Below are 4,484 nucleotides of genomic sequence, written 5' to 3'. Positions count from 1 at the left end.
TATATATATATATATATATATATATATATATATATATATATATATATATATATATATATATATATATAAAGAATCTTTCAATACCAATTTGAAAATTTATAAAGCAAAAATAGGAAGAGCCAGGTTTTGGTGTATAGTTTTCATATACTATTAATATCCAGATGAAAAGCTAACACCATTCACACATTGATAATAAAGTATTCGCATAATATTGTTGTGCTTTCTGTCTCTCACTTACATTTTTTTTTCAAATTATTCTAAATGCTTATTTTTACATGAAAGAGAAGATAATGTGAATGAGATCATGTGAATGGGAAAAATAAGGTTCCAAAAGGGGGTTTTCATAGTTAAAATAAGCTTTTACTGAATATAAAAATTATCATTTTTAAACATCTAAAGAACCATTTCCACTATATAAGAACCTTTTGTGCAGTGAAAAGGTTCATTGGATTTTAAAGGTTCTTTATGGAACCATAGATGCCAATAATTAGCCTTTATTTTAAAGAGTGTAAACTATCATCTTCATCTGATATAAGGCTTTGTGTTTTATCATTGCAACCCGCAATTGTATTTTACATAGTGTCCTAACCAGATGCAACTTTTTTTATCAGCATTATTCTTGGAGGCCCTGTCCACCATGAAATCAGGTCAAAAATCCTATTCTACATAACGGTACATTAAACTTTAAAAATCTCTCTGATTGGCTGGCTAATGTAATGTTGTAATGCTGCTTCTCACTGGGAACTTTGTGCCTGGTTAGAATGTGGTGTTGCGCACAACCTGCTGTTGAAACAAACCATCACTGTGGTCTGTGGAGGTGAAAAGAAATCCATTCTACTGAAAACTGAGTTTTCAAACCGGGACTCTTGGCATCATTCTAAAAATTGTTAAAACTTCTGGAATTAACATTTTGAAACCGAGGGAGGTGGTTTTGGTGGTGCAAAGTTATTTCAGGCGCCAATCTCCCCTTTCGTTCCAGAGCCAAGCTCACATCTACACGTTGGTTGAGAGGAGGTTACAGCCAGAGTTCCTTGAGGTCCTTGAGAGCCTTGCTGGCCGGTGTTGAAGAGAGAGGAGGAGTTTTTCTGAAGAGAAGATGATGTATCCTCAAGCATGGCTTCCTCTCTGCTCTGTCCCTGCAGCTCCTAGCCTCCACAGCGGCCGTGGTCAGTGGTTTATGGGACCAGCTGCGCTTCTTTCTTCTGCGAGGAGAGGAGGTGGTGGCTCCCATCCCAGTGCATTGATATATCTCCATGAATGCCCATGGCAAAACCAAGACCTTTAAAGAAACTATGTACAGGCCAGTAAACTACATCCAAGGTGGATGTGGTAGGGCTGGCTTCCTTTCTAATTGTGGGTGTTGGTTGTCAATGTCACTGGGGGAGTGAAGGAGGGGGCTGTGGACTAACCTGCCAAAAGCCAGTTTGATAAAACAGCAACAATCTGGACCACGCAGGCGAACAACGCGATGAGATTGTGGACTGTAAATTTTGTAGTGTCGTAAACGAAGAGATGCGCAACACTGCAGGTATTGCAGAAACGGCTTTGCCATCTCACACAGAGAGAAAAGCTCTTTCTCCCTATGTGCTGTCTGCCGCCAGCCCCGTGCCGAGTTCAAACGGCCCAGAGGAGTGGCTCCTCTAACTGCAACTGGGGGCCATTATCCTGCTCCTTTGTGTATGCTTTATGGGAAGAGGACCCGGATCACCACTCGTGGAGGAACTGGCAGACTATTATACTGGGCAGGGCTAGAGCCTGAGACACATTGTACACAGATTACACAAGGCACCTCAGCGGGTACAAAAGGGGGCCTAATTAGACCTGGCCTGGGTGAGGCCCATAGAAATAGCGAGAGCTACCAGGCCTGGGAACACACCCTGCTCCTCAGCAACTCCAGCACGGAGTGAGGAAGAGAGGGACGGATGGGGGGAGAAAGAAAAAGGAGGCGGATAAACAGAAAAGCCATGTAAGCAGTTTTGTGAGTGTGCCGCTACCTCAGGGATGGAATTGATTAACAGGGTTTCAGAACATTCTCACTGCTAAAGATGTCTTAAGCTGCTATGAGCTGCTGAGGGCTAAGTAAGCCATTTTGTTTGCCCTGTTAATGTACAGTTCAGTGGACTTTGTGCCTCGCAAAAGTTCTCTAGAATGTCCCTTCTCCTTCTTCTTTAATTGAGACTCTTGTGTCTCTTTAATGGATATGTTTAATTGTCCTGCTTTTTCTTTCTACTGAGAAAAAGACCCTGGCAATTTCATGTTTCCTCTAGCATTTGAGAAAAGAAGTTTCAGTCTGCAATTTCATGTTAGATTTCAACATGAATATTTCTCATCAAACTCATCAATTATCTCATTTATGTCTATTTAATTTCTACAAAAGATTTTTAGATAAACTGATCAAAAACAATTAAAAAAAATTTTTAATTGCTAACAAGCATTTAAATTAAATTAAATTAAATTTATGCATTTAGCAGACACTTTTATCCAAAGCAACTTACAGTGCATTCAAGCTATACCAATACTTAAAGTGCTTTTTCTAAACTTTTAACACAGCAACACACCTACATCACACAATTAGCCAAATAGTAAATTTTTTGACGAAAACCACAATTTGTTAAATAAATACAAATTCAACATTTCAAAACGCCAAATGTCTTTTTCCTACATATGCTATATCAAAACACAGCGAACCCGATTCAAAATCGAGTCATTCGGTCAAAACATTAGCACTGTTTTTCAATCCAATAGGAAAATATCGCCAATCATAGTGCATAGACTGTAAAAATGATACCAAGTAATTGCATTACAAAAACTGCATCACTTTTTATGGCCCAGTTTGACCTGTATAGAACATGTAATATGAGATCCATTTAAAAAATTATAATAATTCAGTCAGCTGAATAATTCAGTCAATCATTTTAGATTGTACTGTAATTGTACAACACAGTGAAGGAGTAATCAGTACTTTATGGAATGCAAAAGAAAAGTGACAGGAATGCTGCAGTAAAATGAAAGTACGGTCAATGATCATAAAAAAAAAAAAAAAAAAAAAAAACATACAGCCCTTTGCTGAAGAAAAAAAGTACAGTTCTAATCTATACGATCTTCAGCATTTGTTCTCGTCAACATCACACCTTATATTGTCTTTTGCTATGCATCTTGGATAGAAATGCTTAGCATGCCTTATCCACCCCTGGCAGTCCTCAGCTGAGATGTTTCTGCAGCCAGCCTCCATTGCATCCAGGAGGGACATTTGATCATGTGGTCGAAGATTATAGACTTTCCACCTCCAGACAGAAAAAAAAATTCCTGAATGGGATTGAGGAAAGGAGAGTACGAAGGGAAAAAAGGGAAATAAATATTAGATGGGCTGCAAACCAAATAGTGATTGCATGTGAATGGTGGAATGCTACATTGTCCCATGCAAATCACATATGTCTTCATGTTTCCTCCCACTTGTTCCCTTTCTGCTTCTGGCAGCAGTTGTTGGTGGAGGTCATCTAAAAACAAAAAAAGATTCTCTGTTTTCTAGGGACAAATCTTGCTTTTCTTCAGTACCAAACCAGCACTTGACATTGCAGCACGCATTGTGATATTTGCTGCACTCTGACTTGGCACGTCAGCTGTGGCACTGTTTCCAATTAGGTTTCTTCCTCCTCTGCAAGTTTTTGCCAGGTTGAATCCTGCCTTATCTACATAAATGAATTAATGTGGTGTCTGATTAGCCTCCAACTCCATAACTGTCTGAAAGAAATCAAACACATGATGTTTAATTCTTTTCACTATGTGGGTATATTTACAATAGACAATAGTGAAAGAAAGTGTAGAAGAGTGTAAAAGTCACTCTAGAATCAGATATACTGTATAGGCACCTGGACCTATTGGTGTTGAAGTCCCTTGACCCGCTCACGGTTTCTTTCAAAGGGAACTGTGTACAGCGGTTTCATTCAAATTCTGAATTTGTTCAGAGTTCGAGCGATGGTAGCCAGGCTGAGGTTTTCCACATTCTGGAATACCAGGTTGTCCTGTACATCCCTGGCCTGAATTTTCTTACAATTGCATGATCTTGGTCTTCATTAAGCAGCTTTCTTCTGCCCGGGCAAAGAAAGTCATTGTGTCCTTTAGAAGAGCAAAAATTGTACATATTTGTATTTGTAGCTGCTGGTCGCCAGCGGTTATTGCGGTACAATACAGCTGCATTTATGGCCCTCGTGAAATGCATTTCTTACCTGTTGGTTTGTCGAAAAATTTGGATAATGGAAGCAACAGTTGTTCATCTGAGATTAATCTGGTCTCTTTCACCTGCCTCTCTCAGTGACAGACCATAATTTATCACATGTGCTGTGATGGTGGCTCTTCCCATACGAAAGCAAAATATATTTACCAATATATTTCTTAAAATATATTGTGATATATTGTAATATATTATTTTCCCTTTTTATTTTCTAATATTTTATATATTTGAATACATTTAATAATATATTGAT

This window comes from Carassius auratus, chromosome 43, assembly GCF_003368295.1.
Source record: "Carassius auratus strain Wakin chromosome 43, ASM336829v1, whole genome shotgun sequence".
NCBI lineage: Eukaryota > Metazoa > Chordata > Actinopteri > Cypriniformes > Cyprinidae > Carassius > Carassius auratus.
Note: the sequence above shows the minus strand (reverse complement) of the source record.